The sequence below is a fragment of the Balaenoptera physalus genome (assembly GCF_965194825.1).
Source record: "Balaenoptera physalus genome assembly, chromosome: 15".
Lineage (NCBI taxonomy): Eukaryota > Metazoa > Chordata > Mammalia > Artiodactyla > Balaenopteridae > Balaenoptera > Balaenoptera physalus.
In genome coordinates, this window is record NC_138894.1 from 67117851 (window position 1) to 67145194 (window position 27344).

General features: G+C 37.3%; 1 protein-coding gene and 1 long non-coding RNA gene across 5 annotated transcripts in view; both read left to right on the top strand.

Moving 5' to 3' along the window:
- Positions 1–27344, top strand: part of ATL2 (atlastin GTPase 2) — a 70225-nt gene that overhangs the window by 6669 nt on the left and 36212 nt on the right. The gene's annotated exons all lie outside the window — the stretch shown is intronic.
- Positions 13027–25465, top strand: LOC309644286. The gene is made up of 2 exons (XR_014254350.1): positions 13027–20802; positions 21731–25465. It is a non-coding gene; the product is annotated as an uncharacterized lncRNA (long non-coding RNA).

Consider the following 27344-nt stretch of genomic DNA (forward strand, 5'->3'; position numbering starts at 1 on the left):
CTTAAAAGTAGATTTCTGGGTCAAATGGCCTGTACATTTTCAAAATTGAAGACACGCATCAGCAAATCCATTCAAAAAGGTTGTATCCATTTATTCTGTCTCCATTAAGGTTAGATTTGTGCTTGTTCACAAGTGGGTGTTAATTAAAAATAAATGCCAACACATAGGAAAAATGGGGATCTCTCTGTTTGTTTCATTTGCATTTCTTCAATTACAGTTGATGTTGAAATTTTAATATGGTAGTTGAATGTGAATTCTTTTTTTAATTGCATTTTTGTATTCTTTGACCAGCTCTCAGTGTTTCTCTTATCTTTGTGAAAGCTCTTTTGTATACAAATTCTTCTTCATGTCTGTTTTTTAACAAACATATGAATAGTATGTTTTAAAAATGGTATATTTATTATTTATTATTATATTTATTATTTGTATATTATTATTTATTATTTTAAAAATAGTATACTAGTATATAAGAAATAGAATAGTTTGTTTTAAAAAATATTTAAAATGGTTCCATATGGGTGTTTTTCTTACATGGCAACTCTCAACTTATTAAGTTAGTGCTAGTCTCTTTTGAATATTTAGGTATGCTGCTGGAGTTTCTTTTTTTTTTCTCTTTTTCTGTTTTTATTGTTTTAAATTCTTTGTGAGATATTAGTTGTTTATTCCTGTCTCTTTATAATGCCAGAGTATGGGCATCTGCTTCAGTGCCCAGTAGTGTGGTAGAAGCTTCCAAGCTGAGGAGCTGGGTTCAAATCACCACCACCACCAAGCTTTGGCTTCCTTAACAAAAAAATCTACTTTAGAAATTTAAGGTTAAAAGATAATGTCTTAAAACACCTGACGTGTATTGAATGTACAAAGAAAGTGATTCCTTCTCAAGGGTAAAGGAGAACGTGAAGGGGCTGAGATTAGTTTTCTTTTGGGAGTAAAGAGATGGAGTAGGACAGGCAGATAGAGGACCATACTTGGACAAAGAACTACCTTTTCTGTCCCCTTGATGTTATGTTGCTGTATTGAGCACCTACCTTATAAAAGGGCTTCTCTGTTGCTTGTAATTAATACCTACATAGAAAAGTGTAGAACAGATCCCAGTTTCTAAGCTTTTATATAGATGGGAGATCAGATAGAACTTATGCATATTTGTGAATAAAGTTTATCATTAAGTTTATAATTTCAGAAGTAGAAATTAATGTGTGTTAATATTGTTGAGCAAGACTTCATGGGGGAGGTTGGGCTTATCAGTCCTTGAAGAATGGGTGGGTCTTAGCAGAGTTGTAGGATATATCACTTGTTTGAAGATAGAAAGATAGGCAGTATGTTGGGAAGCTTTAGTTAAAGCCCTTGTTCTGCTTTCTAAGAATATTTCTAAAAAGGATGCTTAAAAAGTATTTAAAAGCTATTAGATAGAAGCAATTGAAAGATCAAATGTGTTAGAGCATGTTTACTAAAAAAAGGAGTATGAGTTTTCCTGTAGCCAAGTAGAGGAAAGAATTGATTTAAATAACTGAATAATTCCTAGAAAAACTGAATAGCCCCCCAAATGTGACTAAAAACTGTAAAGACGTGTGCTCCCTGCCCCTATTTTTGAGCATGTGTATTTCTCCGCCACAAGGAATCCCGACACATACTCTAAAATTGCCAAACTTAGGGAAAGGACAAAAGGAGAGTATAGTGAGAACCTCTGACTCTTATCCCATTTGTTGTTTTTCAAATTAGTCACATTTTATCTAGCTGGAAGGATGTTTATTTTTCTCTTTTTGGCACTATTTCTTTTTTACAACTGCTCTCTTAGTAGGAATTTTGCCTGTATTGAGCCAAGGTTGGGATTTGAGTATATACTCTACTTTTCTTTCCTTTTTTTTAAACTGCAACTATAACAAGTCATCTGAGGTTGAGAGCTGGAGCAAAGTGGAACTTAGTGTCTTATTTCCAGAGTCTTGGCAGATATCTATTTGAGATTTGTCATGAAAACACTATTCTAAATTTAAGCTTGTATGTATTTTTTAAAAAATAACTCCTTTGTTAACTGGTTATCCCAAATTTCAATAGCTCTTCTATGAGTTTAATATCTTTTAACTTACTACAGAGTTAATTTGGGGGCTACAAAGAGAATGGTTAAACTATTTGCCTAAATTGAGGCAACGTATGTACTCTGGTTTTGTTGGATTCCTGATTGCTGTGTTACAAAACCTTGGAGTCACTGTACCAACAATACTTTTGGAAATGGAAATTTAGTACATTGTCGCTTTATAAAGGCCTATAGAAAAGAGAATGTATACGGAATAATTTAGTGTTATCTGTTGCCTACTCCAAAGAAGGATGTTGAAGAACTAACTAGCTCTTGCATGCATCGCTTTCTATTTTTACTGTCACATCTTGACTTTGCGCTTTTCACCTTACATTCAGGCTCTTCCATTTGCCTTATATCTGATTTCCCTGTTTTTAGACTCTCATTATACTTCTTTCTTACTCACTCATCACTTTCAGTTTATCTCTGCAGCACAGCTTTGATCCTATCACTCTGCTTCAGAATTTTCCATGGCTCTCCTCAGGATAATGCCTAGCATTCTTAGCCTAAACTTTTACGGTTAGCTTAATCTGAGTCTCATGGATACAGCCTTCTCCAGGGTGTCTTCACTGATAACCCTAGTTTAAATAATCCAATATAGCTCTTTTTCTTTGTACTGTCCTTTTATACTTGTTTGTGTCAGAACTTTGAGAGTAAGGACTATTAGTAGCAAATTGCACTTCTTTAGTATCTAGCATAGTGCCTTGCTCTCTCATTACTAGTTTGAAGTAGGTAGGGTGGGAGAACCTTCCTCAATTCATGACACATTGTATAGGTGTGCTGAGCCTTGTTGGAATCAGTGAGTATGAAACAATGAGTTGCACATTTATTTACATATATATGCATATCTTACTAAATATGGGAAAGTATAATTTTATTGCATCTTATGTTTTAAAAGTCTGCAATTTAAAACCTGCCCTTCTACATAGCTTATGAAGAAAAAATTGTTTCCCAAATGTTGGGGGACTGTATAAATGATTTGCTGACTATAAGTCATTAAGTTTTGACAAGGAGATTTTTGGAAAAAATAAAGAGAAAAATAGCTGTTGCCAAGATTTGTGATAAAGATGAGAAATAAACTTCTCTGCTTTTAAACAAACTATTTTTATAACTTTTTTAAGCTTTCTAAAAATCTTGAGCACATAAGAATTCACTTCTGAGTTTAACGAATGTGCATAGTTGGAAAATGATGGATCTGACAATTACAAAGACCTGGGTGTACATCGTGATCTGATTACTTACAAAATGTTAAATTTTGTTTAAGCAAACTGCTTAATCTAAACCTCAGTGTCCTCCTTTATACAAACAAGGAAACTCTTAGCTAATCCCGCAAAGTGATTTTGAGGATTATGTAGTCATTAGTATAGAGTAAGCACTCTTTAAGTGTTTTTCTCTCTTCTGTAGTAAAAGGAACAACACCTAAAATTATTTCGTACAGTAAATTATTTCAAGGAATGAGCAAGTTCCTAATAATGTTTTCACCTCTTCTCCCAGATAGCCACTTCTTTCAGTTCTCTGCTCAAATGTCTCCTCATTAGAGAAGGCTTGCCTGACTGTTCTTTTGTAAAATGGCAACCCCGGCTTTCATTTCCCTTAACCTGTTTTATCTTTCTCTATAGCACTTCACACCAGCTGATGTCATATATTTGTTTTCTATCTCCTCACCTTTTGGATGTAATAAATTCCTAAAGGAAGGATTTTCTTTGTTGTTTATTTTGTTTGGTCCTGAATCTGCAGTTCTTAGAACCATGTTGTAGGTGTTCAGAGAATATTGAAGGAACAAAGGCTTATGCACCCCCACTTCTAGTCCTTCACCCGCATCAGAGTCGCCTTGGTGGTTGTTAGTGGGATGCTTGTTACAGATGTAGATTCCTGGACCCCCCATATCTGAGCTAAATCAACTTTGGAGATGAGAATCAAGAGTCTGTAGTCCAAACAAGCCACCCAGGTGGTTCTTTTAAGCTTTAGTGTGCATGGGACTCACTGTTCTATGGTGTGGCTGGGGCTTATTAAATATTGACAGTATAACTTGGTTTCAGACCCATGTATAATTAAATTTCAGATGAATCGACTATTCTGTAGCAAACTTTTTTTTTTTTTTTTTCCTGTTGCTATGTCAAGGAATAGTTATGTATTTTTGTAGTTTCGATTATTTCGGTTACTCTAGTTTTTGTCCAGAAAGCCAGTTTAATCCAGACCTTACAATCTCAAATACAGGATGCTTATCAGTCCACCTTTCCCAAATAAAACCAAACCCTTTAAGCCCATACATAATCTGTACTTGTTATTTTTTACTCATAAGAATAGATGAGCTAATATCAGGGATTTACTTTTAAGTGATAAGCATCGTTTAAAAATATGGGCTGATTTGAATCTTCTTTCTATGGCTCTACCACTGGGGGACAAAGATTGATCTTTATAAGAACTATCCTGTAACGTTGAAAGGCAGCTTGGTATAGAGGAAACAGCATGGGCTTAGTAAAAAGACTTAAATAGAAATCTTGATTCCTATACTACTTTTTAGCTGTAGAATCTTGGAAGAAAATTTTTTTTTTCTTTTTTAAACTTCTTTGAATGTCCACATTTCTTCTCTGAAGTGGGGATAATTGCTAAGTCGCAGAGTTGTTGAGAGGATTCCTCTCACAGCGCCCAGCATAAAGTTACAGTCATTCAGTAACTGAGTTCCGTTCCCTATGGAAGTAAATTCTTTAGCACCTTAAAATGCTTCGTTAGCAACAATTGTAATGTATTTCAAACTTACAAAAAATGACAGAGGAAAATATAATAGATGCCCAAGTGCCCATTGCGTAGATCTGATACATAATATTTGCCATATTTGTTTTGAATCCTTTTTTTAAAGAAATAAAATGTTACCGCACAGTTAGTGTTCTCCTGACATCTTTCTTTTTTCCTCTTCCCTCCCTCCCTCCCTCCCTCCCTAGATATACACCTATCTTGAAGTTAGGATGTATGTTTCCTGGTTTTTTAATAGTCCTATAATATATATATTTATTTTTTTCCATAAACAATATATGGTATAGTGCTATATTTAAAAATTTTTAGCAAGTGGCTTGAACTATGTATTTGTGGCTTGATTTTGTTTTTTCATTCAACATTGGTTTTGAGTTTTATCTATGTGTACACATTTAATCGTGTTCATTAATTTTAATTCTCTATTTCGTGGTTCATTTATCCGTGGATATTTAGGTTCCAGTTTTTTTTTTCTGCAGTTACAAACAATACTTCAGTGAACAAGGAACCTTGTCTCTTCTGTGCATTTGTGTAAGAATTCCTCTAGCATATAAGTAACTTATCGAAAAATTAAATTCAAAAAGTTTCAGTATTGTGTACTCTAATTCTTTAAAAATCTGGACCACAGAACAAGAGTGTATCTCCCCACCCTTTGAAAAAAGGTACAAACGATGCCAGACCCTTTGGGTGACTTGGGTGAGATTTTCTGCAAGACTTTCCTTTAGAAGAAAATAGAGAAGAACCTTACTGAGGATTCTAAGTTGCGGAACCTAAATAGAATTTTTCTGAATTTTTGTCTTGTTGCTTAGAGTCTCCTGAACCATTATGTATTCTATGGAGTATACTTCTTATTTAAATGTATGCTTTAAGAGCTGGTTAATATTCGATGATAAACTTTGGGAAAAATATTTTGTAATCTATTTTACAATTTTCTTCATCTGTTTAGATAAATGCGTAAAAGCATTTTTATCTTCAGTATTTTTTAAATGGGAACAGCAAAGATTCTGTGACATCAGTGCTGGTTACTGTGGAAACAGTAGATTTCAAGTGAAAAATGTTTGAATCTTATAGGAAAACAACTTTTTGTTTATCTCCTGATTTGATAGTAATGAAAGAAGGAAATATGAACTACATTATATGCTCTTTAAAAGTATTTTTAAAGCTTGGTTATTTAGGATGGTCTTGTTGGTCAAGTGGGCAAAGCTGATGGGGGAAAGTATCTGATATCTGACATTATTAGTAGGTCTTCTGGAGTCTTTTTTTTTTTTTTAATTTTATTTATTTATTTATTTATGGCTATGTTTGGTCTTCATTTCTGTGCAAGGGTTTTCTCCAGTTGTAGCAAGCGGGGGCCACCCTTCGTCGCGGTGCGTGGCTTCTCTTGCTGCAGAGCACAGGCTCCAGACGCGCATGCTCAGCAATTGTGGCTCACGAGCCCAGTTGCTCCGCGGCATGTGGGATCCTCCCAGACCAGGGCTCGAACCCGCGTCCCCTGCACTGGCAGGCAGATTCTCAACCACTGCGCCACGAGGGAAGCCCGTTCTGGAGTCTTTATAGTTTTTATTTTTGCAGTTTGCATCATAGTTCCAGTTTTATATGAGAGAAATTTAACTTTATAAGTTATTAATAACATTATTTTATAGGAGCAAATAGTTAAACCCTTTCTTGTAGTAGCTGCTTCTCTCCTTAAATTTTTTTGAAGTCCAAGTTTGTGTCTTTGTCAGTATTCTTATTCCAGGCGGCATCTTTTTGGGCAGGGAGAGGGAAGCCTGCTATTAAAAGCTCACCCTGGTGACTGATGATGACTCCAGACCAAATTAGTACATTTATATTCTTAAAGTAGGGATGTCTAAGTACACTGCCTCTTTTCACTTTATACGGAATCCACAGTACTTTGACTGGAGTGTTTAGTTTTATCAGAGTATTAGCAGTCTCCCAGGAAAAATGGAGGATTATAGTTTAGCTTGAAAACTTTTTTTTCCTTCAGTGAAAACAGTAGCATCACTAGAAACTACATGAAGTAAAGTAAACTGAACGATCTTTACGTACTAAATACCTCTAAAATATCATGATCCTTGGTACTCTGTTCTGTTCAGAGGACCATTGATGTTGCCATCACCATGAAGTTATTTAGAAATGCAGTTTCAGGCTCCATCCCAGATTTCCTGAATCAGAATATTCATTTTAACAAGATCCCCAGGTGATTCATATGCATTTTAAAAGTTTGAGAAGCACTAATATAGAGGAAATAACGTTAAATTAATAAGACCACGCCCAGTTCTCCCTCCAAACAGTGGTCTAGTCTTGTGTTTTCCTTATCTTTAAAAAGAGTGAATTTGGCTGCATAATCTCTGAAGGCCCTGTGAGTGATATATTAGATTTAATTTTAAGTATTGAGGCTAATTTTATTTTATTTATTTTTTAATTTTTTAATTATTTATTTATTTATGGCTGTGTTGGGTCTTCGTTTCTGTGCTAGGGCTTTCTCCAGTTGTGGCAAGCGGGGGCCACTCTTCATCGCGGTGCGCGGGCCTCTCACTGCCGCGGCCTCTCTCGTTGCGGAGCACAGGCTCCAGACGCGCAGGCTCAGTAATTGTGGCTCACGGGCCTAGTTGCTCCGCGGCACGTGGGATCTTACCAGACCAGGGCTCGAACCCGTGTCCCCTGCATTGGCAGGCAGACTCTCAACCACTGCGCCACCAGGGAAGCCCTAATTTTATTTTTTATAAACACTTTACTATGGAGAATTTCAAACACATACAGAAGTAGAGAGAATAGTGTAATGAACCCATTTCCCACATTCAACAATTACGAACTTCAGCAATTATTAATTTATGGCCTATTGTTTTTTTTTTTAATTTATTTTTAGCTGTGTTGGGTCTTCGTTGCTGTGCGCAGGCTTTCTCTAGTTGTGGTGAGCGGGGGCTACTCTTTGTTGTGGTGCACGGGCTTCTCATTCCGGTGGCTTCTCTTGTTGCAGAGCACGGGCTCTAGGCGCGCGGGCTTCAGTAGTTGTGGCACGCATGCTCAGTAGTTGTGGCTCGCGGGCTCTAGAGCACAGGCTCAGTAGTTGTGGCTCACGGGCTTAGTTGCTCCGCGGCAAGTGGGATCTTCCCGGACCAGGGCTCAAACCCATGGCCCCTGCGTTGGCAGACGGATTCTTAACCACTGCACCACCAGGGAAGCCCTTTAGAATTCACCTTTTATATTGTTTTGCCTTTTTTTTGTTGTTTATTTTGGTCGCACTGTGTGGCACGTAGGATCTTAGTTCCCGATGAGGGATCGAACCTGCCCCCCGTGCAGTGGAAGTGTGGAGTCTTAACCACTGGACCACCAGGGAAGTCCCTATGGCCTATTGTGTTTCATGTTTACTCCCTTTCTTCCCTGGCACTTCCTTCTTTCCCTTATTATTTTGAAGCAAATCCTACACATCATGTCTTTTCCTCCACAAAGAGTTCAGTATGTATCTCTAAAAAATAAGTATTGTAAAACTTCACACATTTAGAACTAACATACAGGTATGCACAACGATCAAAGATCATGTTTATTGGTTGAATTTTCTATACTCAGTTCTTTTAAATTAAAAAATAAGAAGAAGGTAGATCTTAGAGTCAGGACATAATGGAGTTGGAAAGCAATTTAGAGATATCATCAAAATGTTCTTAATTAGCCAGCGCAATATCTTAAAGTCAAGTTGTTTAAGTGACTTCCTAAAGTTGACATGCTGGTTGGAGGTAAAGTCTAAATTAGTGCCCAGGTTTATCTGGAATCAGTGAGCTTCAAAGAAATATACATTTATGACTGTATGGATTATAGGATTTTGTAACATCTGCTACTTACTATGGTGACTTGGGGTTGTGTGAGATCAGCTGAGCCAGAAACATGTTTCCTTGAATGATTTGAGCTGGAATTGGCTGAAAGAGAAATGTATTAGAGATTTAGAAGGTGGAAAGGGAAGCAGCAGCCGTGTTTACACTGGGAAGATTGGCTGAGACTCAAGCACTATTGTGGCTCACAGCATGCACATTGTCACAGATCTGCTGGGTCACCTTGGCGGCGTGGGGCAATATCCAGGCCTCAGTTCTTCCAGCTCTATTGAAGCTAATTTTCAAGCATCTGTACTAGAACTTGAATGTCCTAAAATTTCTTGACATTCTAGGGAGTGTATGCATAGTCTCTTGATGCTTAAAACTTAAAACACTTGTAGGAGTTAAAAAATGTCCGCTTCTCCAATATACAAACATTTGTGTTTGAGTTATTTGTTGTCATATGTTTAATTTCTCTTTTAAGTACCTAGGAGCGTGATTGCTGGTTGTATGGTATGTGCTTAACTTTATATAATGTATTGCCAGAAAGTTTTTTAAAGTGGTTGTATCGTTTTATACTCTCACCAGAAATATATATGAGTGCTAGTTGTTTCCCACCAACTCTATTTTTGTCAGTCTTGTAAATTTTAGCTATTTCAGTGAGTATGTAGTGGTATATCACTGTGGTGTTAATTTGTATTTCCTTAGCATCTGATGGTGTGAGTATATTTTCATGTGCTTATTGATCATTCATATATCTTCTTTGAAGCGTCTCTTGCCCATTTAAAAATTGTTCTTATTGAGTTGTAAGAGTTCTTTATGTATTCTGAATACTGGATTTTGATTAAGGGTTTTTATGACTGTTCATGAGGGATGTTGGTCGGTAGTTTTGTTTTCTTGTAATGTCTTTGTCTGGTTTTGATATTGGCATAATTATATTGGCTTCATAAAATGAGTTGGAAAATGTTCCTTTCCTTTTTTTTCTGTAAAAGTCTGTGTAGAATTTGTATAATTTCATTCTTAAATGGTTGGTAGTTCACCACATTTCCAGTGAAGCCATCTGGGCCTAAAGTTTTCTTTTTAGGGGTTTAATGCATTTGATTTTAAACCTGATTCTTTTCAGTTCTCCCTTCTAAAGACTGAGTATATTCTTTTAGTTAGCCAACTAGTAATACATTTCTTAGAATAGGGTTTTTTCTTCCAGCTTTTAGGAGGCAAGAATTGATATGTGTTTAGAACTGTATTTCTGGAGAAGTGGGGTGAGGGGAGTGATGGGGTAGGTTCAGAATTTTATAGTCACTTTACCTTGTATATTTTGAAAACATTTGTTTTGATCCTTCACACCACCCTCCTGCCCCTCCCAATCACTAAAATGCTGTGGAAGCAGAAGAAAGATTGAGAAGTAGTGTTCTAGAATATTTGAGAGACTTTTTCTCGCTTCTAATAGCTGTAGCCTGTATCTCTATCTTTCGTACTTAGATCTACTTCATTTCCTAATAAAGCCTTTGTTAGCTTCACCACTTAAAAAAATAAACAACTTAACTATTACGGAATTTTCAAATATGTAGAGAAGTAAAGAGAACAACATAAGGAACCTGTGTATATACATCTCCCAAATTAAACAATTATCAATATAATGGCCACTTTGTTTTATCTATTTTCCATAGCCAGTCTCCCTACCAGCCTATTTTGAAGCAAATAACAGATTGTATGAATGTTTTGTGTCTTTAAAAGGTTAAAGATTTTTAAAAAACATAGCTGTGGTACTATTATCATGCTAGAAAAATAATTCCTTAATACCAAATATCCAGACTTCATATTTCCCTGATTGTTTCAAATTTGTTATAGTTGATTTGCTTGAACAAGGCCCACATACTGCATTTGGTTGATACGGCTCTTAAGTCTCTTTCCCCCCTTTTTTCCCCACTTTTCCCCCTTTGCTCTTGCAATTTATTTGTCCAGGTTTGTTTGTCCAGTGGAATTTCCTATGTTCTAGAGTTTTCTGACTCCATCACTGTGGTGGTGGTGGTGGTGAACGTGTCTCTTATCTTTCCTTTCCCATAGTTAGATCTAGAGGCTTGATCAGTTTCATGTTTTAAAAAATTTTTCCTCAGACATACATCTTTGACGGTGTCTTATGCTTCCTGATGCATCGCATCAGAAACCACAAAACTTTTGATTGTCTCTTTGTAATGTTAAGACTGATTCAGGAGGTTAGGCGTTAGTCTAGCCATTATAATCTATCCCATCAGCTTTTCGCTCAGTAGTCTTAGTAGTCATTGTGCATTGCTGCCTTTTTGAAGTCCCCATTTCTAGGCAGTGAAGACCACCTGGATTCTCTTTATGCACGACCTTAGACCTTACTACTTAATTGGTTCCTGGGTAAACAGTGTTAAGTCAGATCATTAGTTCCTGTAAGTTTGCATTGTTTCTAATTGAGTTTTGTTTTAGGGAATCTATTTCATTCTATATCATGCTTGATCTTGAAAACAGATGAAAAGAAAATTGGACAAGAAAATTTCAGGCATTTATTAAGAGCATAAATTAGATATCTAGCATAAATATAAATATATTATTACTTAGTAATGATTATATACTTAATACTAACACAATCTTTTAAGGGCTTTTTTTTTTCTTGAACTAGATTGGCTGAATTAATTGATTGACTTTTTTTTTTTTTTTTGGCCGTGCCACAGGGCTTGTGGGATCTTGGTTCCCTGACCAGGTTGAACCCGTGCCCCCTGCAATGGAAGCTCAGAGTCCTAACCACTGAACGGCCAGGGAATTCCCCAGGGCCTTTTCTTAAGAGCAAGATAAAAATGCAAGTCAGGAGACCCTCTTTCCCTGGTAGAATTTGCTTTAGCAAGTTTAGGAGGTCTGCATTATTCCAAAGACCTTATAAATATATCCAAAGTTATTATCATCTGGTTCATATTTTGCTTGGTGATGCTTTAAAACTTTGAATAGCAAATGCTGTCTTCAGTGATTCCTTGCTTTTTCCACTTTGAAAGTGCTTTGTTGCTGAACTATTTTGAGTGAGATTCTAACAATTAGGTCAAGTTTGCCTTGAAACTATGCATTGCTGTCTCTTGCTTGGCTTTACTTATGCATTCACTTCCTGAAAAACTTTGTTTTGTTGATAGTGATTTCAAATAGTGAATTCCTTCTTAACTTCCAGGTAACATTACTGGAAAATTCTTCAGTCCATCTGTAATGGCATTTAACAGTTCCCACTGAATTTTCAGTGCTGATCAATTTTCTTTCTAAACCTCTCAAATCATCTTTGAAGCTAAAAACCTATTCCTTTGATAGCTCACTTATCCAGTTTTTAAGCATTTTGAAGACTGTACATAGTGCCTTTAAGAAAATGGTCTCTTTGGTTCAGAGTTTTATGGATTTGCTGATACATACATTCTATCAAAGTTTTCCCACATTGTTAATCAGTCTGTCCCTTTTAACAAAAATGATGGTAATTGTATTGACTTAGAGATCTATGTTTCTTCAGTTATATTTTTTGTCTTTCACAACTGTACTTTGTTGAACATGATAGTTTGAACCTGGAATATAACTCGTACTCTTTTATTCCTCACTTCTGTAGATTTAAAATGCCATGCTTTATTTCTAGAGTGATAATTTTTTTACTTAAAATTTTTTTTGACTTTTGATGATATACTTTTTTTTTTGAGGTCATAGTTAAAGGAAAAAAGTTCCAAAATTTGAAGAAAATATAAAAAAAGTAGAGAGCAGAGTACATTTTTTTGTGCTAAGCACTGACTCCAGATTTTTTTGCTGGATTATTAACGTCAGCTCATTAGCCAATGATCCTTAATTTCGAGTTGGTCATAGTGTTTATAGTTATAAATTTGAATTTTGACCTTTATTGTGGGAATCTTAATTGTAATAAAGGTCATGAAAGCAGGGTAGGGTTATTGAAAGTAAAGCCATTTCAATTTGAGGCTTTGCCTGTTTGTGCTTATAAGAGAGGCAGCGATGGGGCTTTAACCAGTTTTGCTATCTGTTGTGTGTTTATAGGCAGTTCCAGCTTTTTACCCCCCCTTCAGTTGAGGGAACCACATTATTCCTATGGGAAAAACACAATTTGCTTTATAATGTTAAACTGAAGCAAAATGTTCCTGACTGAGCATTCTGTAAGAAGTAAATCATAGATATATTATGTAAGCAAATATATAGGAACTATAAACCTTTTTGATTAGTTGCCAACATTAATTATGTATTGTATACAAGGTACCCCACTGTACTCTAAAATATGCAAGCAGCACATCATTTTTTTTGAAAACTATCTGCAAAATACACTGTTTAAGCATTTAATAATTTGCTACTATAGAATTAAAGGGACTTCTGGGTTGTAATTTACACTCTTTGTTTTCTTAAAGCTGCCTAGGTTATGAATAGACAGTTCATACAAGAGGAAACAAACATTATGCATGGAAAAATGGTCAGCCTCGGTCAATTATATGCATGTTAAAGCAAAATGGGGACTTCCCTGGTGGCGCAGTGGTTAAGAATCCATCTGCCAATGCAGGGGACACAGGTTCGATCCCTGGTCCAGGAAGATCCCACATGCCGCGGAGCAGCTAAGCCCGTGTGCCATAACTACTGAAGCCGGTGTGCCTAGAGCCCGTGCTCCACAGCAAGAGAAGGCACCACAGTGAGAAGCCCGCGCACCGCAATGAAGAGTAGCCCCCGCTCGCCACAACAAGCCCGTGCGCAGCAACGAAGACCCAATGCGGCCAAAAATAAATAAATAAATAAATAAATTTAAAGGGGAAAAAAAAAAGCAAAATGGGTACTGTGATTAAGAAATGAATTTTAAATTTAATTTTAGTTTATATTTTAAAAACAAGTAATTTTGTCAGTATGGATGTACATATCAATGGAAAATGATTTTTAGGTGTTTGATTCAGTTATTGGAAAACTTTAAGTGTGTTTGGAACAACTTGTGTATGTGAATCTACCTCTTCAGTTGTAAATTTTATGCAATCTAAGTGATCATGTGTTTTTGATAAGCATTTAGTGTCTGAATTGAAAGTAAGTGTAAATACACAGTAGATTTCAAAGACAGTATGAAAGAAGAATGTAAATATCTTAATGTTAAAATATTGATTTTGAGTCCAAATGAGAGTATGTTGGGTATATTGGGTTAATAAATAAAGTAATATTAAAATTGTTTTCTTCTTTTTACTTTTTAATGTGACTAAAGAAAACTAAAAATTACATGTGGCTCATCTACCATGTGGACAGGGCTATCTGTTCTGTAGTCTTTTTTTTTTTTAACAACTTTATTTGAGTATAATTGCTTTACAATGGTGTGTTACTTTCTGCTTTATAACAAAGTGAATCAGTTATACATATACATATGTTCCCATATCTCTTCCCTCTTGCGTCTCCCTCCCTCCCACCCACCCTCCCTGTCCCACCCCTCTAGGTGGTCACAAAGCACTGAGCTGATCTCCCTGTGCTATGCGGCTGCTTCCCACTAGCTAGCTATTTTACGTTTGGTAGTGTATATATGTCCATGCCACTCTCTCACTTTGTCACAGCTTACCCTTCCCCCTCCCCATATCCTCAAGTCCATTCTCTAGTAGGTCTGTGTCTTTATTCCCGTCTTGCCACTAGGTTCTTCATGACCTTCTTTTTATTTTTCTTAGATTCCATATATATGTGTTAGCATACGGTATTTGTTTGTTTTTCTCTTTCTGACTTACTTCACTCTGTATGACAGACTCTAGGTCCATCCACCTCACTACAAATAACTCAATTTCGTTTCTTTTTATGGCTGAGTAATATTCCATTGTATATATGTGCCACATCTTCTTTATCCATTCATCTGTTGATGGACACTTAGGTTGCTTCCACGTCCTGGTTATTGTAAATAGAGCTGCAATGAACATTTCGGTACATGACTCTTTTTGAATTATGGTTTTCTCAGGGTATATGCCCAGTAGTGGGATTGCTGGGTCATATGGTAGTTCTATTTTTAGTTGTTTTTTTTTTTTTAAATGTTACTTTTTTAAAGATTGATTGATTGATTGATTGATTGCTATGTTGGGTCTTCGTTTCTGTGCTAAGGCTTTCTCTAGTTGTGGCAAGTGGGGGCCACTTCTTCATCGGGGTGTGCGGGCCTCTCACTATCGTGGCCTTCCTTGTTGGGGAGCACAGGCTCCAGACACGCAGGCTCAGTAGTTGTGGCTCATGGGCCTAGTTGCTCCGCGGCATGTGGGATCTTCCCAGACCAGGGCTCGAACCCGTGTCCCCTGCATTAGCAGGCGGATTCTCAACCACTGCGCCACCAGGGAAGCCATATTTTTAGGTTTTTAAGGAACCTCCATACTGTTCTCCATAGTGGCTGTATCAATTTACATTCCCACCAACAGTGCAAGAAGGTTCCCTTTTCTCCACACCCTCTCCAGCATTTATTGTTTGTAGATTTTTTGATGATGGCCATTCTGACCGGTGTGAGTTGATATCTCATTGTAGTTTTGACTTGCATTTCTCTAATGATTAATGATGTTGAGCATTCTTTCATATGTTTCTTGGCCATCTGTATATCTTCTTTGGAGAAATGTCTATTTAGGTCTTCTGCCCATTTTTGGACTAGGTTGTTTGTTTTTTTGATATTGAGCTGCATGAGCTGCTTGTAAATTTTGGAGATTAATCATTTGTCAGTTGCTTCATTTGCAAATATTTTCTCCCATTCTGAGGGTTGTCTTTTGGTCTTGTTTATGGTTTCCTTTGCTGTGCAAAAGCTTTTAAGTTTCATTAGGTCCCATTTGTTTATTTGTGTTTTTATTTCCATTTCTCTAGGAGGTGGGTCAAAAAGGATCTTGCTGTGATTTATGTCATAGAGTGTTCTGCCTATGTTTTCCTCTAAGAGTTTGATAGTGTCTGACCTTACACTTAGGTCTTTAATCTATTTTGAGTTTATTTTTGTGTATGGTGTCAGGGAGTGTTCTAATTTCATACTTTTACATGTACCTGTCCAGTTTTCCCAGCACCACTTATTGAAGAGGCTGTCTTTTCTCCACTGTATATGCTTGCCTCCTTTATCAAAGTTAAGGTGACCATATGTGCGTCGGTTTATCTCTGGGCTTTCTATCCTATTCCATTGATCTATATTTCTGTTTTTGTGCCAGTACCATATTGTCTTGATTACTGTAGCTTTGTAGTATAGTCTGAGGTCTGGGAGCCTGATTCCTCCAGCTCCATTTTTCGTTCTCAAGATTGCTTTGGCTATTCGGGGTCTTTTGTGTTTCCATACAAACTATGAAATTTTTTGTTCTAGTTCTGTGAAAAATGCCAGTGGTAGTTTGATAGGGATTGCATTAAATCTGTAGATTGCTTTGGGTAGTAGAGTCATTTTCACAATGTTGATTCTTCCAATCCAAGAACATGGTATATCTCTCCATCTATTTGTATCATCTTTAATTTCTTTCATCAGTGTCTTATAATCTTTTGCATACAGGTCTTTTGTCTCCTTAGGTAGGTTTATTCCTAGATATTTTATTCTTTTTGTTGCAATGGTAAATGGGAGTGTTTTCTTAATTGCACTTTCAGATTTTTCATCATTAGTGTATAGGAATGCCAGAGATTTCTGTGCATTAATTTTGTATCCTGCTACTTTACCAAATTCATTGATTAGCTCTAGTAGTTTTCTGGTAGCATCTTTAGGATTCTCTATGTATAGTGTCATCTGTAAACAGTGACAGCTTTACTTCTTCATTTCCAATTTGTATTCCTTTTATTTCTTTTTCTTCTCTGATTGCTGTGGCTAAAACTTCCAAAACTATGTTGAATAATAGTGGTGAGAGTGAGCAACCTTGTCTTGTTCCTGATCTTAGTGGAAATGGTTTCAGTTTTTCACCATTGAGGATGATGTTGGCTGTGGGTTTGTCATATATGGCCTTTATTATGTTGAGGAAAGTTCCCTCTATGCCTACTTTCTGCAGGGTTTTTATCATAAATGGGTGTTGAATTTTGTCAAAAGCTTTCTCTGCATCGATTGAGATGATCATATGGTTTTTCTCCTTCAATTTGTTAATATGGTGTATCATATTGATTGATTTGCGTATATTGAAGAATCCTTGCATTCCTGGAATAAACCCCACTTGATCATGGTGTATGATCCTTTTAATGTGCTGTTGGATTCTGTTTGCTAGTATTTTGTTGAGGATTTTTGCATCTATGTTCATCAGTGATATTGGCCTGTAGTTTTCTTTGTTTGTGACATCTTTGTCTGGTTTTGGTATCAGAGTGATGGTGGCCTCGTAGAATGAGTTTGGGAGTGTTCCTCCCTCTGCTATATTTTGGAACAGTTTGAGAAGGATAGGTGTTGGCTCTTCTCTAAATGTTTGATAGAATTCGCCTGTGAAGCCATCTGGTCCTGGGCTTTTGTTTGTTGGAAGATTTTTAATCACAGTTTCAATTTCAGTGCTTGTGATTGTTCATATTTTCTGTTTCTTCCTGGTTCAGTCTTGGCAGGTTGTGCATTTCTAAGAATTTGTCCATTTCTTCCAGGTTGTCCAATTTATTGGCATAGAGTTGCTTGTAGTAATCTCTCATGATCCTTTGTATTTCTGCAGTGTGAGTTGTTACTTCTCCTTTTTCATTTCTAATTCTGTTGATTTGAGTCTTCTCCCTTTTTTTCTTGTTGAGTCTGGCTAATGGTTTATCAATTTTGCTTATCTTCTCAAAGAACCAGCTTTTAGTTTTGTTGATCTTTGCTATCGTTTCCTTCATTTCTTTTTCATTTATTTCTGATCTGATCTTTATGATTTCTTTCCTTCTGCTAACTTTGGGGTTTTTTTGTTCTTCTTTCTCTAATTGCTTTAGGTGCAAGGTTAGGTTGTTTATTTGAGATGTTTCCTGTTTCTTAAGGTAGGATTGTATTGCTATAAACTTCCCTCTTAGAACTGCTTTTGCTGCATCCCATAGGTTTTGGGTCGTCATGTCTCCATTGTCATTTGTTTCTAGGTATTTTTTGATTTCCTCTGATTTCTTCAACGATCACTTGGTTATTAAGTAGTGTATTGTTTAGCCTTCATGTGTTTGTATTTTTTACAGATCTTTTCCTGTAATTGATATCTAGTCTCATAGCATTGTGGTCGGAAAAGATAGTTGATACGATTTCAATTTTCTTAAATTTACCGAGGCTTGATTTGTGACCCAAGATATGATCTATCCTGGAGAATGTTCCATGAGCACTTGAGAAGAATGTGTATTCTGTTGTTTTTGGATGGAATGTCCTATAAATATCAATTAAGTCCATCTTGTTTAACGTATCATTTAAAGCTTGTGTTTCCTTATTTATTTTCATTTTGGATGATCTGTCCATTGGTGAAAGTGGGGTGTTAAAAGTCCCCTACTATGATTGTGTTACTGTCGATTTCCCCTTTTATGGCTGTTAGTATTTGCATTATGTATTGAGGTGCTCCTATGTTGGGTGCATAAATATTTACAATTGTTATATCTTCTTCTTGGATCGATCCCTTGATCGTTATGTAGTGTCCTTCTTTGTCTCTTGTAATAGTCTTCATTTTAAAGTCTATTTTGTCTGATATGAGAATTGCTACTCCAGCTTTCTTTTGATTTCCATTTGCATGGAATATCTTTTTCCATCCCCTCACTTTCAGTCTGTATGTGTCCCTAGGTCTGAAATGGGTCTCTTGTAGACAGCATATATACGGGTCTTGTTTTTGTATCCATTCAGCGAGTCTGTGTCTTTTGGTGGGAGCATTTAATCCATTTACATTTAAGGTAATTATCGATATGTATGTTCCTATTCCCATTTTCTTAATTGTTTTGGGTTTGTTATTGTAGGTCTTTTCCTTCTCTTGTGTTTCCTGCCTAGAGAAGTTCCTTTAGCATTTGTTGTAAGGCTGGTTTGGTGGTGCTGAACTCTCTCAGCTTTTGCTTGTCTGTAAAGGTTTTAATTTCTCCATCAAATCTGAATGAGATCCTTGCTGGGTAGAGTAATCTTGGTTGTAGGTTTTTCTTCTTCATCACTTTAAATATGTCCTGCCACTGCCTTCTGGCTTGCAGAGTTTCTGCTGAAAGATCAGCTGTTAACCTTATGGGGATTCCCTTGTGTGTTATTTGTTGTTTTTCCCTTGCTGCTTTTAATATGTTTTCTTTGTATTTAATTTTTGATAGTTTGATTAGTATGTGTCTTGGCATGTTTCTCCTTGGATTTATCCTGTATGGGACTCTCTGTGCTTCCTGGACTTGATTAACTATTTCCTTTCCCATATTAGGGAAGTTTTCAACTATAATCTCTTCAAATGTTTTCTCAGTCCCTTTGTTTTTCTCTTCTTCTTCTGGGACCCCTATAATTCGAATGTTGGTGTGTTTAATGTCCCAGAGGTCTCTGAGACTGTCCTCAGTTCTTTTCATTCTTTTTTCTTTATTCTGCTCTGCAGTACTTATTTCCACTATTTTATCTTCCAGGTCACTTATCCGTTCTTCTGCCTCAGTTATTCTGCTATTGATCCCTTCTAGAGAATTTTTAATTTCATTTATTGTGGTGTTCATCATTGTTTGTTTGCTCCTTAGTTCTTCTAGGTCCTTGTTAAACGTTTCTTGTATTTTCTCTATTTCCAAGATTTTGGATCATCTTTACTATCATTATTCTGAATTCTTTTTCAGGTAGACTGCCTATTTCCTCTTCATTTATTAGGTCTGGTGGGTTTTTACCTTGCTCCTTCATCTGCTGTGTGTTTCTCTGTCTTCTCATTTTGCTTAACTTACTGTGTTTGCCTCAGTACAGGCTGCAGGTTCGTAGTTCCCGTTGTTTTTGGTGTCTGTCCCCATGTTCTGTAGTCTTAGTGGTAATTTTTTGTCTCCTTATAGCAGTTATTTAGAGAGGGTTGTTAATATCTCCAAGTATGATTATGCATTTGTCTATTTTTCTCTTTAATTGTCTAAATTTTTGCTTCATGTATTTTAAATCTCTTATTTAGGGTTTTTATGTTTTTCTGATGTTGACCCATTTTATATCTAAAAATACTTTTACTCTTGAAGTCTACTTTGACATTCATATAGCAGCACCATTTTTCCTATGGTTATTTGCATGTGTATCTTTTTTCCTACCTTTTACTTTCAACCTATCTCTGTCTCTTTATATTAAAAGTGCCCCTACTATACACAGTATATAGTTTTGCTTTTATTATCCAGTCTGACAATCTCTGTCTTTTTTGAATGTTTAGTGTATTTACATTTAATTTAGTCATTGATTTAGTTGGGTTTAAGTTTGCCATCTTCCTATTTCTTTTCCATTTGTTCATTTTGTCTTGTTTTTTCTTTGGGTTAATTGGATATTTTTTAATATTTCATTTTGGTTCCTCACTGGCTTATTTAGCTATACCTCTTTATTTTTTTAGTCATTGCTCTATAGCTAACAATATGCATCTTTAATGTATCGAAGTCCATTTAGAATCAGTGTTTTTACCAGTTTCCACTTCAAAATCATAATAACCTTAGAATGAATTTAATTATTTGTCCCCACAACATTTGTCTTAATTTTTAAAAACCCCACCTTACAGTCTATTATTTTTCTTCTAAATGATCAGTTATCTCTTAAGGAAATTACTTGGGGGAAACAACCAGTCTTTTATTTTTGTACCCATTTATTTACTACTTTGGATACTATAGGAGGGAATGAAGAGGCTTTCCATTTGGTATCATTTCTTTTGAGCCTGAAGAATCATTTAGCATCTCATGTAGTGCACATCTGCTGGTAACAAATTCACTTAGCTCTTTTGCTCATTTTCTTTATTTGCTTTTATTTTTCAATAATACTTTCACTGAATATACAAGTCTGAGTTGACATTCTTTTTTTTCTTTAAGCACTCTAAGGATATTGTTTTATTGTCTTCTGGCTTCCATTGCTTCTGATGAGAAGCAGTCATTTGAATTATTCCCTCCACCACACCACTCTTTTTTTTTTATTTTATAAATTTATTTATTTATTTTTGGCTGCATTGGATCTTTGTTGCTGTGCCTGAGCTTTCTCTAGTTGCAGCGAGTGGGGGCTACTCTTCGTTGTGGTGTGCAGGCTTCTCATTGCGGTGGCTTCTCTTGTTGCGGAGCACGGGCTCTAGGTGCGCGGGCTTCAGTAGTTGCAGCACGTGGGCTCAGTAGTTGTGGCTCGCAGGCTCTAGAGTGCAGCCTCAGTAGTTGTGCACGGGCTTAGTTGCTCCGCGGCATGTGGGATCTTCCCAGACCAGGGCTCGAACCCATGTTTGCTTATTCTTAACCACTGCGTGACCAGGGAAGTCCCCACCACACCACTTCTTTAAAAATTTTCCCTTTCCCTTTGGTTTTTAGCAGTCTGACTGATGTGGTTTTCTTTGTGTTTACCCTACTTGAGGTTTGCTGAGCTTCTTGGATCTGTAAGTCTCTGTCACCAAATTTAGTAACATTTTGACTATTATATCTTCAAATATTTTTTCAATGTTTTTTCTCTTTGTTCTCCTTCTGGGACTCTAACTGCATATTGGATGTAGCTCTACAGGTCCCTGAGACTCCGTTAGTTTTTCTTCATTCTTTTTTCTTTTTCTTCTTTGAATTAGAGAACTTTGGTCTGATTTCAAGTTCACTGACCCTTTGTTCTGCTGTTTGCAATCTGCTGTTAAGTCTATCCAGTGAATATTTCATTTTAATTATTGTACTTATCAGTTCTAGAATATTCATTTGTTTTTTAATAGCCTATTTATTGGCTGAGACTCCCTAAGTATTCACTTATTAAGAACTTATTTTCCTTTAAATCCTTGAACATATTTACAATGTCTTCTTAAAAGCTTTTATCTGCTAAGTTGAACATCTGGGCCATTGCAGGATTGCATTTATTTATTTATGTATCTATCTATCTATTTATATATTTATTTATGGCTGTGTTGTGTCTTTGTTGCTGTGCTCGGGCTTTTCTCTAGTTGCGGTGAGTGGGGGCAACTCTTTGTTGCAGTGCGCGGGCTTCTCACTGAGGTGGCTTCTCTTGTTGTGGAGCACGAGCTCTAGGCACGCGGGCTCAGTAGTTGTGGCTCACGGGCTCTAGAGCTCGGGCTCAGTAGTTGTGGCTCGCGGGCTCTAGAGCTCAGGCTCAGTAGTTGTGACTCACGGGCTTAGTTGCTCCGCAGCATGTGGGATCTTCCCAGATCAGGGATTGAACCCTTGTCCCCTGCGTTGGCAGGCGGATTCTTAACGACTGCACCACCAGGGAAGTCCCAGGATTGCTTTCTATCAACCGCTTTTTTTTCTTGACTGTGGGCCACATTTTCTTCTTTCTTTGCATTTCTAATAATTTCTGATCATATACTTTACGTTACACATTGTGGAGATTCTGGATTCTGTTATCTAGTTTTTGTTGTCACTTGCAGTTCAGTTACTAATTGCTCTTGAGCTTTTGGAGGCTTGGCTTTATACTTCTTAGTGTAGATCTGTGGAAAGCTTAGAGGCAATCCTCCTAACTTGAGGGTGACTAAATCTCCAAAGTGTCTCCCCTCTTTTCAAGTCTTAGTATTAGGCTTTGTTTGGGTGTATCTTCAGTAGGCCTTACTCTAGAACAGGGTCTTTGATTCGAAGATGTGGCCTTTCTGGTGTTTCAGCTTGATGCCTGAAGTGTTCATCTGTTCATCATGGCTGGGCCAAAATGCCACAGTGTCCCAGTACTGTTTGACTTCTGGTATCTCTGTTCTTCTTACAACCCTGTAGTTGCTGCTTTTTGGTAAGCCTTGCATAGTGTGTTCCCCTGCACCTGTGAAGCTTATCACCCTTGGCCAAGGACTTCTGGGCTCTACCTCTGCATAGTTCCTTTTTCTCCGTCCTGCTGCACAGCTTCCAACTGCTTTTAGTAGTCCTGAACTCAGATCTTTGCTTGTGCTTTGGTTCCCCATGCTGTGTTTAGGAAATTGTTCTTAGCAGAGTGTGGCAGTGGATGGGAGGGGTGTGTGTGTGTGACCTTTTCTCCAGGATTACTCTCTTCTGCCTGTTGTCCAGTGCTTGAAAAAAGGTGCCTCATATATTTTGTTTAGATTTATAGTTTGTGGCAGAGGGCCAGTCTGGTAGCAGTTACTCTAATGACTGGAAGAAGAAGCCTCAAATGTTGTTTCTCTCTCCCCCGCAACTCCCAAGTAAGTGTACCTGTGTTTTTAAAAACAAGGCAAAACAGAATTGGGGAAGATTTGTACTACTTTGTGATTTGCCTTTTCCCCACTTATTTTATACTGATTTGAAGACTATCTTTGATTTTTTTAAAATGTGTGTATGTGGTTTAAAGCTGCATAATATGTCAACATGTAGTTAAGATATTAGGCTGGGACTTCCCTGGTGGTGCAGTGGTTAAGAATCCGCCTGCTAATGCAGGGGACACGGGTTTGAGCCTTGCTCCGGGAAGATCCCTCATGCCGTGGAGCAACTAAGCCCGTGCGCCACAACTACGGAGCCTGCGCTCTAGAGCCCGAGTGTCACAACTACTGAGCCCATGGACCACAACTACTGAAGCCCGCGCACCTAGAGCCCATGCTCTGCAACGAGAAGCCACCGCAGTGAGAGGCCCATGTGCCACAACGAAGAGTAGCCCCCACTTGCTGCAACTAAAGAAAGCTCAGGCACAGCAACGAAGACCCAACGCAGCCAAAAATAAATAAATTTATTTAAAAAAAAAATAGGCCAATTTCCAGTTTTAAGACGTTTAACATTAGGGACTTCCCAGGTGGTCCAGTGATTAAAACTCCGCACTCCCAATGCAGGGGGCCTGGGTTCTATCCCTGGTCAGGGAACTAGATCCTGCATGCTACAGCTAAAAAAAAAAGATCCCACATGCTGCAGTGAAGATCCCACATGCCACAACTGAGACCCGGCGCAGCCAAATAAATAAATAAATAAATAAATAAATAAATAAATAAATATTAAAAAAAAATTTAACGTTAATTTTCACTACCATAAATAACACTGATCAGCCAACTTATATATCTGTGTTAGCATCTTTGTTTCTTATAATAAATATCTACAAATAGGTTTACCATGGTATAACCTTTTTAAGGCTTTTTAAAATATGTGCTGGGGGCTTCCCTGGTGGCGCAGTGGTTGAGAATCTGCCTGCCAATGCAGGGGACACGGGTTCGTAGCCCTGGTCTGGGAAGGTCCCACATGCCGCGGAGCAACTGGGCCTGTGAGCTATGATTACTGAGCCTGCGCGTCTGGAGCCTGTGCTCCGCAACAAGAGAGGCCACGATAGTGAGAGGCCCGCGCACCGCGATGAAGAGTGGCCCCCGCTTGCCACAACTAGAGAAAACCCTCACACAGAAACGAAGGCCCAACACAGCCATAAATAAATAAAAATAAATAAATTTTTTAAAAAATGGGCTGGATTAAACTTTTGAATACTTAGATACTATTTTCATTTTGCTATGGAGTATAAATGTTGAGGTCCAAGTACCAGACATCAAACTATCACTTTGCTTTTGTTGAATAGCTAATTTTTATAGATAGACTGAGTGCACTGAGTCCAGGCTACTCTCCATAAAAATTTGTTACAAGTTTTTATTTGGAATGTGAATAATAACTTAAAATATACTTTCACTGCTTTTGAAAAATGAAATACTTTTTACTTGTTTCTATTTCTACAAGTTTAGTTTTGGGTTGATGTAATCTAATGTTAGGAACATTGTAATGCAGATTTGTAGCACCTTTTTATTGTCGTAGTTTATGATTAAGATTGAAGTTTGCAAATGTACCTAGGTCAGTCCTGAAGTGTAAATTTTCCTGTTGGAATATGTGCTGAATGTATGAATTTGGCAAATTTAAGGTAAAGTATGATTAAATAGCAATAAAAAAAGACAGGTGTCTTTTTTTTTTTAATAGACTTTTATTTTTTAGAGCAGTTTTAGGTTCACAGCAAAATTGAGCACAAAGTAGAGTCTGGCCACACGCATGCGCACCCCCCAACCCCTGACCCCCCACCCCCGGTCCTCACACACCTGCAGCCTCTCGCCCTATCAGCGTCCCTCACCAGAGTGGTACACTTGTCACAATCAGTGAACTTTCATTGACACATGATTATCACCCAAAGTCCGTAGTTTACATTAGGGTTCACTTTGGGGGTGGTATATTCTATGGGTTTTGACAGATGTATGATGATATAGCTCTACCATTAGCATCATAGAGAATCGTTTCATGGCCCTAAAAATCCTCTTGTGTTCCACCTAGTCATCTCTCTTTCCCCACTTTTTTACTAAGACAGTGTCTTTTTGCAGGCCTTGTGGTAAATAGGTTAGGTATGCTTAGTGTTAAGGTATGGAGAAATATTTGAGAAACAGTTGATTGTCTGTAGGTGTCTTTCAGCTTTGACCCTGAAAGATCCACGTCGGGGAGAACTGACTTGAAACAGTGAATTAGGAAAGTCTATTGGAGGGCTGAAATCTTTTCCCAGCAATCTCTTGGCATTAAAGAGTGGAGATAAAATCACTATTCTCTACATAGATTTTAACTTCGGTTTAAAATCTTAAGTAATGCTAAATTTAAGAAGACTTCTAATTGTAGGTGAACACAGAGTATTAATATTTATAGGTATTCTAAAGAAATTTGTATATAATTCTCTTTTATATGGTGGCCTGTATCAGTGTTTGAAGAATGAAGTACTTTATCTGTAGTTAGTCCAAATTTAGTAGAGAAATTATGATGGGGGAGTAAATGTAGCTGAATCATGTCATCGTACTCCATGATACCTGTGAAACATATTCGCTACACTTCCCTTTAGAGGTCTGTTGACTAGAAATAGTGACAAACATGCTGCCTGTATATCTGCAATATCTATCTTTATTCGTGCTAATAAAAGAAAACTGGCCACTGTAGTCAATTAATTTAGGTGAAATTTTCAGGTAACAAAGATTTCCTGCCAAATGGTTTGTTTTTATTTTTATTTTTAAGAAACCAACTAATGCTTTCTTTACATTAAGAATAAGACTACTTGTTGGTTTTTAAAAAATCAGCAATCTCCAAATTTGGTCATTACGATACTTTAGCACTTATTAGTTTTGAGTTCTTTTTAATTAAAATGTGTTACTTGGTAGAACTTCATACTTTTAATTGTAATTTTGTGATAAATATACTACTCTTGAGTTGCTAGAAGTATTTCCCCAAACTAATTATGTGATTGTCAAATTTGCTTATAAAATAGGTAGGGACATGTGTAAAACTCCTGAGTAAAATATGTAAATTTCATTCATTCAAGAAATATTTATTAAGCACCTGCTAGGTGCCAAGCGTGTTCTAAGAGAGTGGTCAGTAGGGTGATTGGGATCCTTATTTTTGTGGCACATGTTTTCTATGGAGGGGGAGATATAAGGCACACATGTAAACAAATGAAAAAAGTTATTTTAAATACTGAAAAGGGCTGTGGAAAAAACACTGTTTTGTTAAAGTGATGGAGAGGGGTCTGTAATTTAGACTGAGTGGTTGAGGAAAGCCACATGGAGGAGATAACATTCGCACTGAGACCTAGATGATGGAGAAGCAAGCCACGTAAATTTCTAGGGACAGAGCATTCCAGATGGGGGAGAACACAGGACAAAGATTCTGGGGTGGGAAACAGGTTTGGCCTGTTCAAGGAATAGCAAGAGGGCCGGATTGCAGGGGCCAGATCACACAGAACTGTGGAGGCTATGGTAAGGAATTTAGAAGATTTTTTTTCCTCTATTTTCTGGTTATGGTGGGGAACTAATTGAGGGTTTTAAGCAGAGGATTGGCAATCTAGGAGGGGAGACATGTAATAAATAAGTACTTACATAAATAGTCAAATGATGGGTGGATTAAGATTGGGAGAGTGTAGGAGGACTAAGTTTGGTTAGGAACCTTGGGGGAAGATATTCCTGAGAAAATGACATTTAAACTGAAACTTAAGGAATTAATTAGGGTAACAACATGGGAAAGAGTATTCCAGGCAGAGGAATATCATGGGTGAAATAAGAGTCTAGAAAGAGCTTAATAGCATAAGGATCTGAAAAAAGGTTAGTTTGTCTATTTGTAGTTTACACAGGGGAAAATAGCACCAAATGGGGCAGGAGAGATTTGGCAGTGAGTACAGGATTTTATGAGGCACGTGTAGGATTTTAGTTGTTAATGCTCTGTATCAGTGATTTTAAGGAGAGTAACTTAATCACATTTACATTTATATATATATATATATTTTTTTTTTTTTTAAATTTTTGGCTATGTTGGGTCTTCGTTTCTGTGCAAGGGCTTCCTCTAGTTGCGGCAAGCGGAGACCGCTCTTCATCGCGGTGCGCGGGCCTCTTCACTATCGCGGCCTCTCTTGTTGCGGAGCACAGGCTCCAGATGCGCAGGCTCAGTAGTTGTGGTGCACGGGCCTACTTGCTCCACGGCATGTGGGATCTTCCCAGACCAGGGCTGGAACCCGTGTCCCCTGCATTAGCAGGCAGATTCTCAACCACTGCGCCACCAGGGAAGCCCAATCACATTTACATTTAACCGTATTATTCAGTTGCTACTCTGTGAGGACTGGTTTGGAGGAGGGGGCAAGAAGGGAGACCAGTTCGATACCACTTTAAGTGAGATAAGATGGTGGTGATGAGAATAGGGATGGTATCAGTAGATTTTGAATGAAGACAAATTTAAGACCTTCGTTATTGGTTAAATTTAGGGGAAAGGAAAAAGAGGGATGTATCATGGACAGCCCTCAGGTTTGT